The sequence below is a fragment of the Furipterus horrens genome, unplaced genomic scaffold (assembly GCF_987537825.1).
Source record: "Furipterus horrens unplaced genomic scaffold, mFurHor1.1.pri manual_scaffold_1, whole genome shotgun sequence".
Lineage (NCBI taxonomy): Eukaryota > Metazoa > Chordata > Mammalia > Chiroptera > Furipteridae > Furipterus > Furipterus horrens.
Genome location: NW_028327171.1, coordinates 98,352,567 through 98,368,374, shown reverse-complemented (window position 1 = coordinate 98,368,374; position 15,808 = coordinate 98,352,567). Strand labels below are relative to the sequence as shown.

The 15,808-nt window shown below is 35.2% G+C and overlaps 1 long non-coding RNA gene across 1 annotated transcript in view; it reads left to right on the top strand.

Moving 5' to 3' along the window:
• LOC150021572 (uncharacterized) overlaps positions 1-15,808 on the top strand; it is a 558,841-nt gene that overhangs the window by 527,850 nt on the left and 15,183 nt on the right. The window contains exon 5 of the long non-coding RNA XR_016508586.1: positions 4,501-4,550. This is a non-coding gene — a long non-coding RNA (uncharacterized LOC150021572). The remainder of the gene's footprint in view (positions 1-4,500; positions 4,551-15,808) is intronic.

Below are 15,808 nucleotides of genomic sequence, written 5' to 3'. Positions count from 1 at the left end.
AGTGATAAATAGGTGCATGTGGAGAAGTCAGACAGTTTAGTGGAATTGCTATCAAGTAATTTGACACATTAGTATTTTCAGACATTCACCTGCCAGTAATCCTCATTAGATATAAGATTGAAATATTGGGGTCAGTAGCTCAAGTTCATTTTTCTGAAACCTGAACAATAACCAAAAGTCAGAGCTAAAGGGAATAAGGATGAAACTATTCTAGGCATTAGAATTATTTCTATAAATGAGCTCTCACTCTCTCCCCTCTGTTCCTTCTTTTTTCTCTCCCTGTTTCTCTTTCTCTTTTTCCTCCCTCTGTCTCCCACTCCTTTCTTTTTAGTGTTTTGAATTCATTAGATGGCATAGTGTAAATCAATAGTAAATGCTAACCGCCTACTCAGTACTCAGTTACGCAACATCACATAACCAGGCACACAGAGACAAAAAGGGAAAAAGCACACACAGCCTTTACATTCAAAAGCTCTTGCATAATTTCACTTTTCCACAGCCAAAAAGGAAAAAAAAGAAAATAGCAGATGGGGAAACTTAGAGGGTTTTCCCCCTCCTTTCTCAGACTGTTGAAAATGGAGTTAGTTAATATCCATGGCCATTTCTAGTGGCCCGAGGCTGTAGCCAAACATCTTTAAAACAGGATTCTGTGACCCTCCATGATATGGTGCATTTTCGAGGTAATAGAAAACTAAAATTATTCTGACGTGTTTAATGCTGACTTGGTTTTTACTTATTTTATGAAAATTAACAACATTTGAAGTATGAAATGAATTTTAAAATAGAAAGAGGAAAAGGGAGGCTGCTCTGTGTGTGTGTGTGTGTGTTTATTTGAAATATATCCTGATGTAATACTTATGTAAAAAGCCAGTTATATAATCCCTATCTTTTGCTTCTTAGTTTGGGGGCTGTACAAAGCTCCAATGTTTCATTTTGTTTTTGCTCATGACGAAGTATATTCAAACACCAAAGTCCTAGTGAAAGAGAAAACATCTATAGATGCTACAGCAGAGACACTTAATTCAAACTTCCTATAGAACATATCCCCTAAACAGTAGTTCCATTGAAGTAACTGTAGTTTCTGGAATTCTCATTTAGAACTTTCTGTCACATTATTCCCTGGAACACCACTTGATTCACTGTATGCCTGCAAGTCCCAAATGTATAATAAACAACCCCTCCTTGTAGCCCTTCACTCCTTTCCCACACCCCTCAACTTTTTCATTGGAGTAACTCCCTTCCCAGTTTAAATAAGAACGCAGTGAGGTTTGTATGAGCATTTGTATGAGGTTGATCCATCTTCCTTTCCAGTTATAATATTTTGTTTCCCTTAAGTGACTGATATCCTCTAGGAACCAAGCATTTGTCTGATCAGGGAGGTAGGAGGGATTTTGAGTTTGGTTTTGTTCTTCCTTTTTAGTTTCTGCCTATAAGTGGTTATAAAACTGATAGATATCAGCTAGAAGAAAGTTAGATCCAGTCTGTGAGCTGTGGTGGTGGTGGTAGTTCTCCAGTGCAATTAGAACAGATGAAAGTAGGCAGGAGAGAGGATGGATCTGAGCAGGAACTATTGAGATACTTTACCTTCTTGTATTTGGGACCTTTAGGTCATACTTTACCTCTGGATGGTAAGGTCGTATGAAATCAGTTTATTTTATTTTATTGAAGGTAAGAGGTGAGTTTCCTTTTAGCTTTTGTTTTTTTTTTTTAAGAGTCAGGTTCTTTCATAGTTTAACTTTCTCCTATTTGTTAGAATTAAGGATCTCTTTTATATGGAAAAATCTGTTGTGTAAAGATACAAATTGAAACCAGGAGAGTTTTGTCTGGTTTTTTAGCTTCTGTTAACTGAATACATGGCTCTCTGTTGTTAACAGCTACGTGATCATGGACAACGGGGTGGCATTGACTGTGGGAGAGGGGTGGAGCTGGGCAAGGCACGGGAGAGTAATGGGGGAAAAATTGGACAACTGTAATAGAACAATAAAAAAGGAAATGAGAAACTACATGATCAAGGTCATTGGCATTATGGTGTCTGTATTTCTGATGACATGGAGACACCTTCCGTTGTCTGAAATATGAATAATTACTAAGCTAGTGATTATTTCAATTACTTTACAAATACATTTTCTTTCTGCTTTTCTTCCTTAAAAGAATCTATAGCTCAGGAAAATAAGGAAAAGTAATGAAAATAGGACAGAGTATTCTAGTCTTCAACCAGGAAATCATATTCACAGGTATATTTTTTGTAAATATCCCTCTACATGGATTATAGCTAAGCCTGGATTCTAATATGCAATTTTGTATGTATGTTCCTGATTATCAAAATGAATTCTAAACCATGCAAAATATAGTCTTTGTAATATAATTTTAACATGATTTATCATCTCTGACCAAGCACTTCTTTTTGGTGTAGTTCTGTATATAGGAAGTCATTTAGAGTACCCTGATTTTCAAACGGATCACCCAGATTTAAAAGAAAACTTAGAACTATATACAGTAGCATTTTCTTGCTTGTCAAAAATAGGTGGAGGCATCTGGTTATGAAAGAAATAGAGGAAAATGTCTGAGTAAAACAATCATGAACTTTTTTTCCTGCCTCAGTTTGTCAGAAGAGCTTCCATTTTCATCATAATGGATTTTTATATGCTCTGAACCATATTTAGGATAGACTTGACCTTTTGATGCCCAATGGATGCCAACTAAATTCATTTCAGCCCTTGTTTTCAGTTGTAACCATGGCCCTGGGAACATATAGGTTACTTGTGGTTTTTCTTTTGCAATATGAGATCCAGGCTTAGGAAGGACTGGCAGGCCTAAACTTTCTATTTCCTGGGCATGCAAAAAGCTAGGGAGGGTTTTAAATATTTTCTGATTTTTCAAAAGTCCTTCACAACTATTTCAACCTTGCTTCTAGTTGCTGTTGGCAGTAGTAATAGATACTTTTAAATGTTGCAACAAGAGCCTCAGTCACTGACTTATCCTCTCAACAGAATCACTCTAGTTGTGCCTGGCACATAGTAGCTGCTTCACAGATATTTTGCCATATTTTGGTAAGCTGGCAAGGGAAGCTGCTGTGTCGTTCTCTCACAGTGCTTATGCAGGTAAGCAGTAAGGCATGTGAGTAATGAAGGGGTAAGATGAAAGAGGATACAGAGCTCTTCAAGCTTCAGAAATGGACTGATCGTTTTATAAGAAAGCCCTTATTATCCTGTCTCTTGTCTTTATACAAATAGCAAATTGCAGAAGTCAATTCTATATTTTTCCAGGAAGTCCTCAGTGCTGCATAGACCATTGGGTCATTTAAAAAACATGATTTTTGGCAAGCTACTTTGGTGATTCTCATTAAGTTTCATATGCAGATGTGTTAGTTACTTATGATTCTGGATCTTAAATATACTCCCCTTGCATTCTGCCACAGGGTCCTTTGAATCTTAGCTTTTCTCATTTTTTTCTGGTCAATTATATTTTAGACTTATTTTATTTATATAAGTCCTAGGATGATGACTATAAACAAATCTCATATGGAGTTCTTCTTCTGTGTAGTATTTCACTTTAGCTACAGTAATTCCTGATCTTTCTAAATAAATTTTGGCATAAGTTAGTTATCCTGGTTATTTTCAAGGCTTCATTTTGGTGGTAATATTGAGGGTGGAAGGTGACCTGCTGGTATAAACCACGTATGGCTTCTAAATTAAAAAGCAGTAGGAAGACAAGCATGTGGAATTATTGATAGACTGCTGCTTGTTAAGCAAGCATTTTAAAAATGCAGATTATATAGTTTGGGGGGATTTTGTTGCTCCACGGTAGAAAGTCTTTAAATGTTAATTTGGGGTTTGTTTTGTTGCTCTGTGACTTAGCATAAAAGGTTTTGGTTTCAGAAGGTTTCATTTCACTCATTGCATTTGTCTTATAAGACTAGGAATATAATACCCTACATTTACCTATACTCATAAAGGAGGATAAGACCAGTCAGTAACTCACAACTCATGAAACGAGGGGTAAATAATCCATAACTTGTTTTCCAACCATTGCCACAATATTTATATCCAGAACACAAATAGCAAACAACCAAAAACAAAGAAAAACCAGTTTGTTTTTATTTACAAAATGTTTAATCAAAAGTACAGTAAAGTTCAAATGGAGCTGCAAATCTCGTGGTTCACAATGGTTTGATTTATTTTTTTAAACAGACCATGGATAATTAACCTTAAAACATAACTTTCTCAACACAAGTTTCAGTGAATTGCAGAAATGGGCGGCAAGTCATTCACAACGGCTTAGAGCCCTTCAAGTTAAGCATGTAGGCAGTTACAGGAGCTGCTTTCTCAGCGCAAAGTTCTATTTTCATGCCTAAAGAGAAGCATCTGTTACTTTTTATATAGAGTCGCCATGTCACTGTCCCAAAGTGAAAAGTAAAGGGGTATTTTGCGTGATCGCCATGTTCTCATACATTCATTATTAAATACCTACCTAGCATTTATGATACTCTTTCCATTTCAGGATGTTTCGCCATCACTAACTGAACATTCTTCTCGTGACATTGCTGCCTGGTAAGTAACTTTCTTTATCTCTAAGTGGAGGTCCTAAATATTGTGTAAAGGGTCAAGTATATTTCTCTCAACCTCAGAAAGAATTAGACCTACAGGTGTGGTGAGCCAACCACCTCGAGTACAAAATCTGAACAGAACATATTTTAACATTGGTAAAAGGGATATATTTTATATCCTATTTATTCATTTGAAACAGCATCATTTAGAATGGCAAGAAACTATGATTCCAAGAACATATTATCAGAGATTTTGACAAGTTTTTTTCAATGATTTTGCCACACAGAAGTGGAAGCATTCAAAGGGTTTATTTGGAAGGCTCTCCAAAGATATACAGTATGTGTCTGCAAAGGTGATGCCTGTGTGGACCAGAGAGGGTGATATGGTTAAGTTGGTGCTGACATTTCCCATGTGGAGCATTAGATGCTTTGGCATTAAGCTAACAAACACAAAACCCTCCAAACATATTTTGTGATGCTTTGAAATACCTATTGTCATTCTATGACATGCTGCAAGGGAGAAAGGCACTTGCTTCATCTGGGTCAATCTTAAAATCAGATATGACTGCTCTTATATACACCAACAGACAGCAGGAGAACATGTCCTTTAGGAATATGAAATCCCCTCCCCCTGCCTTTCCCAACTAAGTAAAAAGACAAAGACCAGGGCAGCAAGTGAACCTAGGTTTGAAACTTTGAGGTCTGTGTATCTTTTAGTGCGAATCTGTGAAGTTTCAAAAGGTTGGTATTGTGGCCTTCTAGAATTCAGTGAGATTTCAGGGGCTGGAAGGAGGATGAAGGTCAAGGTTGAGGATATATTGGTCGATGGTTATGTAGTCAGACAAAGCCTGAAAGAGCTGAGTTTGCTAGAGGCTGTCTTGCATTGAAATGCACTGGTAAATATACTAGAGAGAGAAGGGGGCAGGGAAGGGGAGACTTGCCTGCCATCTGACAAGATTCTGCCTGGCTCCAGCCAGGCCTGTTTAGTCATGAGCATCATATTCATCCAAACCTTTAAAAGTTACACTCTTGATTTCATTTTATATGAATGTGCATAAAATGAGGAAAATAATCTCTTGGGATAATAAAGATAGCTTTCTAACAGGAACTTTCCATATCCATTGCACATAATCCATAGTTGTCACTGTGTTTTTGTCTGTTATTCTGTTGCACAAATATCTGCCTCTCTGAACATATCCAGCTCGCCAGTGAAGGCCCCAGGCCTTTAGGATTGTAACTCCCTCTCCCTCCTCGCTCCCACTCCCATGCTTTACTTGTTAAATACTTTTGCCCAAAAAGAAACTCATAACAGCATCAGCGTCAGTAGCTCAGGGAACAGGCTTATTTGGTAACTTTAATTTGTGGCTCCCCCTGCATTTGTTGCAAAATGACCTCATCACAAATGGCCTGAATTTCACACTCTGGCTTGTAAAGAAGCCAGTTCCTCCCCTACTTCTGTCCAGCACACAGAAAGCTCTTTATGTTTCTATGATCAGATAAAATCTGTATTGATGTTTCTTTTCCTGTGGGTATATTTCCCTTCTAGGTATGAAGATTTAAACTATCACGGCAGCACTGTGTGTCTGCAGTTTCTCTGTTTTAGTAAATGTAAAGGCAAGCACATCGTATCCATAAATGAATAGATATTTATTTTAATTTTAAAATGATACGTGCTCATTAAAAATAATTTGGAAAAACATGTAGGAATAAAATAAAGAAAAATTAAAGTAATTATTTCTGTAATTTAACTCTAATCATTAGTAACCATTTGATATATGTCTTTACTCACATTTTCCGTTAAGGACATATCTTCTATATAATTTTGTGTCCTGCTTTCAAAATTTAACCTAAGAATTCTACATGTAATTACACAGTTTTTATAAATATTATTTTAAATAAATATATACTACTCATGAAGAGGAATAGCTTACTTAACCTAAATGTTCAATAGAGCATTGTTTTGTTTTTTGTCTTTTTTTTACTTATTATATTTCCATATCTTGCATATAATGAGTAAAAGAATCAACCAACAAATAATGAGTAAATGAATGAAAGTTCAAATCAGTATATATTTTTTAAAATTTTATTATGAGGAATTTAAAATACATTAATGTAGACAGATTGCTACATTGAACTCCAATGTACCCATCACTCAGCTTGCACAATGATTAACTCATGACCTGTCATTTTTCCATGCTACCACCATGTTATTTTGAAGCAAACCCCAGACATCATAACATTTAGTTCATCAAATTTCAGGCCCATCATGATTTTTTATATATTAATGTTAAAAACATTCAGATAAATAGCTGTAATTATTATATATAGGACTATTTTTCTTCTCAGCATATGCTCATCATATTTTCTGAAATGTAACAATTGATAATAAAATCTCATTAGTTTCATAATATTCTTCAGCATATCTGTAAGCCAAAGGGCAATTTGGTTTACTAGAGACATTTCACAGATTTGGCTAGGTTTCTTGGAGGAATGATTATGTTGGGGAGAGGAGACACTTCCTTTATTTGACTCAAGTTTAGGATAATAATTTGCATGCCAGATCTATGCAGCATTGATTATACTCATTATTAGATATATGCTGTATTATATGCAATTCTGTATCTGAAGTGAAAGGAAAACATAGTCCTCTGACTAATTAGAAGTGTGCTGTGGCTTCAGAAAATCCATACTAGATAAATATGGTGAACCTACTTAAACTAAATGTAACACTGGATTTAAAAGTTTATAATTTTTACTTGCCAACACTTGTTGTTTGTTGATTTATTGATAATAGCCATCCTGACAGATGTGAGGTGATATCTCATTGTAGTTTTAATTTGCATCTCTCTGATGATTAGTGATGTTGAACATCTTTTGGTCATCCGTATGTCGTCTTTGGAGAAATGTCTGTTCAGATCTTTTGCCCATATCTTAATTGGATTGTTTATTTGGTATTGAGTTTTATAAGTTTCTTATGAATTTTGGATTTAACCCCTTATCAGATGTATCAGTGGATATGTTCTTCATTCTATGGGTTCTCTTTTCATTTTGTTTATGGTTTCCTTTTTCCTGGCAGTATGGTGTTACCTCATAAAATTAAAAATGAAACTGCCTTATGATCCAGCAATTCCACTTCTGGGAGTATACCCAAAGAAACCCAAAACACTAATTTGAAAAGATATATGCACCTTTATGTTCATTGCAGCATTATTTACAATAGTCAAGAATTGGAAGCATCCCAAGTGCCCATCAGTAGATGAGTGGATTAGGAAACTGTGGTAATTCACACAATGGAGTACTACTTGGAATATCTTTGTGTCATCATGGATAGACCTGGAGAGCATTATGCTAAATAAAATAAGGCAGTCAGAGAAAGACAAATACCATATGATTTCACTTATATGAGGAGCCTAATGAACAAAATAAAATAACAAACAAAAAAATAGACTCATAAACACAGAGAACAGACTGACAGTTGTCAGAGGGGGAAAGGAGTTGGGCGTTGGGTGAAAAAGGTGAAGGGATTAAGCAAAGAAAAAGAAAAATAAACCTCATAGACACAGGCAATACCCTCACAGACACAGACAACAGTATGGTGATTACAAAAAGGAAGAGGGGATGGAGGAAAGTAGAAGAGAATAAAGGGAGGATAAATGGTGAAGAAAAGAGACTTGACTTGGGTGGTGAACATACAACACAATATATATATAATGTATTTATGGTATTGTACAGCTGAAACCTATATAATTTTATTAACCAATGTTACCCCAATATATTCAATTTTAAAAGTTTATAGTTTTTAAAGATTTATTGGCAGAAATGTAAGATTTCTTCCTAAGTGAAATCCTATAAGGTCTGAAAAGGGAAGAATTATATGTTAATAGTCTGGATAATTTTTCTGAGTGCTATGTTTGGGAAGTGGGAGTAGAGGGAGATGGTGTAATGCAGGACAAAGGGCCCTCCCTATGCTCTTGTTTCTTCTGAACATTTCAAGAACCTTCTATGAGCCAGCTTTACATGGCAAGACTGGATTCTTTCCAGCCAGAGCTCCACAGGTGAGCAATGCTCTATGCAAGTTAGGCTCTCAGTAGAGAAGCTCCAGTTAGGGTTTTGTCCTGCCTCTCTGTCTTCAAATTGCAGGTTAGTGACTGTTCTGTAGCGGTGTGTCATCCAACAGGTATATTCCACTCATCAGTAATTCAGGGTGTGAGGAACTATATAACTTACTGTATCAGTGTGAACTGAATTTATGTGTTACTCAGGTTTATTTAATCTTAGGAACACATTTTCCATTGGCCTCGAAAGTGAGTAGCTAGAATATTGATGTGTCTAACCCTTAGGGAAGAAAAAAAGGAGCTTCTCCACCACACTAAATCTCTAGAAAAACATGAAGGTTTACAGTACAGACACATACAAAATTTTTTGAGCCAGATTTGGTAGAGTCAAGCAAATGGGGAAAAAAGAAAGGATAGAAATTACATAAACAATAAACTACTCAAAGCAAACAGAAAGCATCTGTAGAATTTGCCAGACTAGATCATATAAACAATACAAACTCTTTTTATCTCTTTGTTTCTTATTTTGTACCCTCAGTTTTTTGATCAGTTCTGTTTCTCCTTTACCCTAGCCTGGCATTATGATCATTGAAATGTCCTCTAAAGGTCAGGAATGAATCTAATGGCTTGCAATTGAGGCAGGTGTTTCAAGAAAAGATTGGTAGGAACTAGCCACTATAGTATTTTAAAGCTATAAGGATATTTTACCATATCCTACAATTCCCATATTTTAAAACAGGTAACCTTTCCATCATTATTTTAAGATTGATATTGACAACACAAAAGTGAAATAATTCTTCTTTCTGCACTCTGTTCTTACATGTGGTTTTGAATTATATAGCTCAGGTCATATAAACCTAGAATATAAACTGCCTTTGAAAGAGAATAATAAGTTTACCCATGGTTCTTTCTAGTTAATGTGCTCTACATTAAACCCAAATGAACTATCAATGCATCATCATAATAGTAGCTATAATAATAATTATTATTAATGATAGTATGTGCTTCTTGGTGTATCTGTGTGGCATTTTCTTATGTTTTTAGTCTTTGGGCCTGGTATCTGTTCAATTGTTGTTACATTTGTGACCTTATTTATTCTCAAGCTAAAAACAACATTTCTTGGGATAAAGTAGTGTTCCATATCTTTTAACTCCCTTCCCCCCAGTCAAGTCGGAATCATGGTTGGATGATTCTCCTAATATAGGGCAGGGAATTTGTTGCAAATACCACCATCAAGCCAAGATTCTCATTTTAGACCTAAAAACACAGATAGTTGCAAAAGAATAAAACGGTTTGTTCATATCATTAGATTCATGTTTCATAAAGTTGGCATATTTTCTGGATAAACTTTATTGGATATGAAACATACCACCAAACACAACTATCATAAAGATGGGAATTTTAGATTCTCTTACTGAGATAATTTTGGTGATTCTCTCTCACCTGAAGTTGTGAGGGATGGATGAAAACCCAACTCAAGACAAAGATATTTAAGGAGATGATTTTGCAGCCAGCTCAGTACTTTTTCATTGGAAACACTTAGGAAAAAATCTTCATTTTTTCCCCTTCACTAAAGATTGCACATAGACTCTGATATAAAGAATATACTTTGGATTTGGCCTTCTGTTTTGGAGACTGCTTCATTAGCAAATCATGCTAGGCTCCATGTAGAATTGGTTCTATTTGTTCTATCCTACTCTATGAAATATTCTTAATGAGCTGTTAATATATACTTTTTGGTCAAAGTAATTTGCTCTCTGGGTTTTTGATGGCCACTCTGTGAATCAACCGTGTATTTGTGGTATAGGGATCTGTAACCTCTGAATACTAAGATTAGAGACTTTCATAATTCATTATTTAAAGACATTTTATCCCTTAACTCTTTCTTGTTCTTTGTGCACAAACAAGTCGATTGGTTAATCATATCTTTTATTTCTGTTGTTGTTGTACACATAACACATAAAACAGGAAAGAGGAAAGGCTGTTTGTAAAAGGTAATTACAATGGCAAACCACTTTCTCTAACTGTTCTCATTTTCTGTTGTTTGATTACATCAAGACCTGCACTCTTAAGAAGTGTGATTTTGTTTTGCTAGAAAAATGATAGAGGAGGAAGATAAATCCAGTTTTATAAAAGCATGTCAAGCACAACTTGGCATGACTACAAATACCAATATTTCATTCAAACTCTATGCCTCCACTCTTGGAGGTCCTTGATTTTGGTACTTGATGGTAAGGATCTAGAGCAAGGGAAAAACAGAGACGACTATTGAGATTCTTAGAGGTCTAATCTTTTATGAGGATATGATGAGTTTAGTGGTTTCTTAGACGTCTGAGTTAGTTCTGGGATGGCTTATCCAACCTTGGGTAGAATCAGAACTCACATAGTTTTCTGCAGATCAAATAAGAAACCCAGAGGCTAAGTGAATCTTTTAAGATTTTCTTCAGGTCATTCTTTCAAAAAGCTTTCGTCTATGCTTACTATGTGGCAAGTAAATGTGAACCCATTTCTTCATATTACCTTCTAACTTATTTATTTATTTATTTAATCAAGGGTAAATCTTATAGATTGCTAAAGGCCCTATGCATGTTTTTTATGTTGCCCAAGTTCCATCCCTTCCAGGAATTCTGGTTTTCAACCAGTGATCTTGTCTTTTGTCTTTTCTCATAGTTTGGCCTATGGTGCCTGTCACTAGCAGTCAAATAAGGACAATTTTACCATTCTCTCTTGCTGCTCTTATTTCTTTTTTAGTGCTGGTACATGAATTTGTTATTCTTTATAATTCCCTTTTGAAGTCAGAAATCCAAGGGGAATCTAAAACCAACCAGATGTTTCTGCTTCTGGAGCAGGAAGAGAGAAAGGATTAAGTTTAACAAAAACTTGGTCTCTAGGAAAAACAAAATCATTTCAGATGGAAATCATCTTTAAATCCACTTATTTGCTACATATATATTAGTTAATTTATATTTATTAGTCTGTTGTAGGAAACACCACCTATCAATTTACTCTGAGGAAAATTTATAAATTTTGTGAAGAAATAAACTCATGTTGTGGTTTGCTGAAGCCTATTACCCTTTTGGAATTTTAGTTCTGTTGCTCTACATATTTTCCTCACATGCTTTACAGCTAAGGTTTTTTGTTATTGTTGTTGACATTGTCATTGTTGTTGAAGGATCATTACCATGTCACATCAGGCTGGGAGGCCTATTCTGCAGACTATCCCAAGAGGGTGAGGTCAATGCAGACAGCAGTTAGGGAGAGAAGGAAAGGAGATTTGTCAGAGATACTTAGCCTTTATGAAGTACCTCAGCCTCTTTTGAAATATGTTGATCAAAACAAGAATAAGAATGATGAAGATCTTCTGGGTAAACTAAAGGAAAGTCTTGTGGTCTTTCAAGAAATTGGATGATGTTGTACACAGCATGAATAAACAGGTTGTGATATAGAGAAAGTTAGGTATGTTAGACTGCAAAAGAGAAAACTGTATCAGTGAGATGACAGTTGCGGTTTCTCTTAGACTGTGTGTTTAAAGTTTTAGGCCCTTGTACAAGATAGAAGAATGATTAAAACTAAAATTTGAGAGAATTGTGTCTAAGATGGGGGTGCAAGAAGACACTGAGCTCACCCAGACCTTCTACAGACATACCTAATATATACCTACATACAGAGCAAGTCCTCCTAAATAACAACTGAGGACTGATAGAAGAGCTTCTACTCAAGAAATAAGAGAGGGACCGCAGGGCAACCTTCAGTAGAGAGTGATATCACTGAAGTTCCCCTGCACAGGCTTGTCTGCCCTGAGACACAGTGATAAAACAATTTAAAGGGCACCTAGCAGATGGTGACTAGATTTATCATGGTCATCACTTTGTAAGGTGTATAAATGTCTAATTACTATATGGTACTCCTGGAACATAATACTGTATTTTGACTATAACTTAAAAAATAAAAATAAATTTAAAATAAAGGTTACTTAGACTACACATGAAAAAGGTACATTTACTAACCCCAAAGTATCTTCCAACTAGGTGAGGAGCTATAGGAATTCTCTGGGTCTATGGAAACACTCTAGGATAAGAGCATCCAGAGAGCATGGTTATTTACATTTACTTTCCACCTATATAATGAGGATGGGAACTTGGTCCAAACATTCTATCCAGCCTACAAGGCTGCCACATTGTTCCCTGGGCCATCTTGGCCATCACCCACCGTATCCCCAGCCAGCTGGCATGTCATGGTGCACTCGGAGCTGCATGCCCTGGGACACCTCAGTTTATGCCTGCCACAGATCCCCCCAGTTAGCTTGCCAAGGTGTCCCTGGAGATGTGAGCCCTGGGACACCACACCTAGCACCCACCTCAAACCCAGCCAGTTGGTCCACCAGGGCATTCTTGTCACTGCACATACAGTCTACACAGAAGTTGCTCCTACACAACACCACTCCTTCAAGATCAGGAAAGATAGTTGTTTCATCTAGCTCATGGAAATAAACACAAAAAGGCAAACAAAATGAAAAGATAAAGAAATATTTTTCCAAATAGAAGAACAACCTTCCTTCCCCTCCAAAAAAAAATCTTTAATGAAATGGAGATAAGTAAAACTAAAAAAAAAGTAATGATCATAAGGATGTTCACCAAACTTGGGAAAAAGAGTAGAGGAACACAGTGATAACTTTAAGAGAGTGTTAGAAAACATAAAAGTGAACCAATCAGAGCTGGTGGATACAATGACTGAAATGAAAAAATACACTAGAGAGAATCAACATTAGATTAATTAATACAGAAGAGTAGATTAGTTACCTGAAGAACAGAGTAGTCAAAATCACCTAATCAAAACAGCAAAAAGAAATACAAAATTGAAAAAATAGCAAGGATAGTTTAAGGCTCATTGAGACAACATCAAGCATATAAACATTTGAATTATAGGGGCTCCAGAAAAAGAAGAGAGAGAAAGAGACAGAAAGCATATCTGAAAAATAATTGCTGCAAACCTTCTGAACCTGGGGAAGAAAACATACATTTAGTTAGGTTCAGGAAGCACAAAAAGTCCCACACAAGGTGAATACAAAGAGATCCAAACCAAGACATCTTATCATTGAAGTTGGAAAAATTAAAGATAAAAAGAGTATTTTGAGGGCAGTTAGAGGAAAACAACTAGTCGTATACCAGAAAAACCCCATAAGGCCATCAGTTGATCTCTCAGTGGAAACTTTGCAGGCCAGAAGGGAGTGGCAGGATATATTTAAAGTACTGAAAAGAAAAAAATCTACACCCAGTAATACCGTACCTGGCAAGGCTATCATTCAGAATTGAAGAAGAGATAAAGAGTTTTATAGAAAAGTAAAAACTAAAGCACTTTATTACCACTAAACAGGCTTTATAAGAAGTGTTAAAGGTCCTTTAGGCAGAAAAGAAAAGACAATAACCATAAATTAGGAAATATATGAAAGAAAAAATCTCACTGATAAAGGCAAATATACGTATATAGTAAAGACAGTGAATCAGCCACTTAAAAAGGTAAAGCGAATCTTTATCTATAAAAGACAAAATTAACAAAATCAATGATAACGACATAAGTAGTTAGAGGACACATAAAACATAAAAAACCTAATATATAGTTGGATATATATGAACATCATGGTAACCAAAAACCCACAAAAGATATATAAAAAGTGCAGAGAAGGAGCTGAAACATAAAACTAAAGAAAACCAGCAAAGCACAAGGAAAGAGACCAAGAGAGGAAGAAAGAAATAGAGAAAAACTATAAAAAAGAACCAAAAAACAATGAAAAAATGGCAATTAGTACATACCTGTCAATAATAACTTTACATGTAAGTGGACTAAATGCTCTAGTCAAAAGACATAGGGTGGATGAATGGATATAAAAACAAGACCCATCTAAACAAAACCTATGAGAAACATACTTCAGATTGAAAGTGAAGGGATGGAAAAATATATTCTATACTAATGGAAGTAAAAACAAAATTGAGGTAGCAATACTTAGACAAAATAAACTTTAAAACAAAGACCATAAAAATAGACAAAGGAGGGCATTTACATAATGATAAAGAGGTCAAGCCAATAAAAAAATATAACATTCATAAATATTTATGCACCCAACATAGGAGCACCTAAATATATAAAGCAAATATTAAAAAACATAAAGGAAGAAGTTGACAGTATTACAATAATGGTAGGGCACTTTAATACCCCACTTACATCAATGGATAGATTATCCAGATAGAAAATCAATAAAGACAACATTGGCTCTAAATGTCACATTAGATCAGATGTTCTCAATAGAGAGGTAGGTACAGAATATTTCATCTTCAAACTACATAATATGCATTCTTTTAAAGTACATATGGAATAATCTCTAGGATGGATCACATATTAAGCCACGAAATAAATCTCATTAAATTCAAGAAGACTGAAATTATATTAGGCATCTTTTCTGATCACAATGTTATGAAACTAGAAATCAATTATAAAAGAAAACTGGAAAAAACACAAACACATGGAGAATAAAAAACATGCTACTAAACAACCAGTTGGTCAATGTGAAAATCAAAAATAAAATCAAACAATACCTTGAGAGAAATGATAATGGAAACACAACTAACAAAGTGTATGGGATTCAGCAAAAGCAAGCCTAAGAGTATAGTACTTAGCAATACAAGCCAATTTCAAGAAACAAGAAAAATCCAAATGAACAGTCTAATTGGACACCTAAAAGAACTAGAAAATGAAGAACAAACAAAACACAAAGTTAGTAACAGGAAGGACATAATAAAGATTAGGATGGAAATAAATGAAATAGAAATTAAAAGACACTAGTAAAGGTCAATGAATGTAGGAGCTGCTTCCTTGAAAAGAACAAACAAAATTAATAACCCTTTAGCCAGACTCATCAATAAAAAAAAAAAAAAAGTATGGGCCCAAATAAAATCAGAAATGAAAAAGAAGTTACAACTGATACCACAGAAATACATGGATCATAAAAGAATACTATGAAAAATTATATGCCAAAATATAATGTATAAATTTCTAGAAACATGAAATCTTTTAGGACTGAATCAGGAAGAAACAGAAAATTTGAACTGACTAATTACCAGGGACAAAATTTAATCAGTACTCAGAAAAATCCTAAGAAACTTAGAACAGGACCAGCCAGCTTCACAGGTCCCAAACTTTTAAAGAAGAAGTG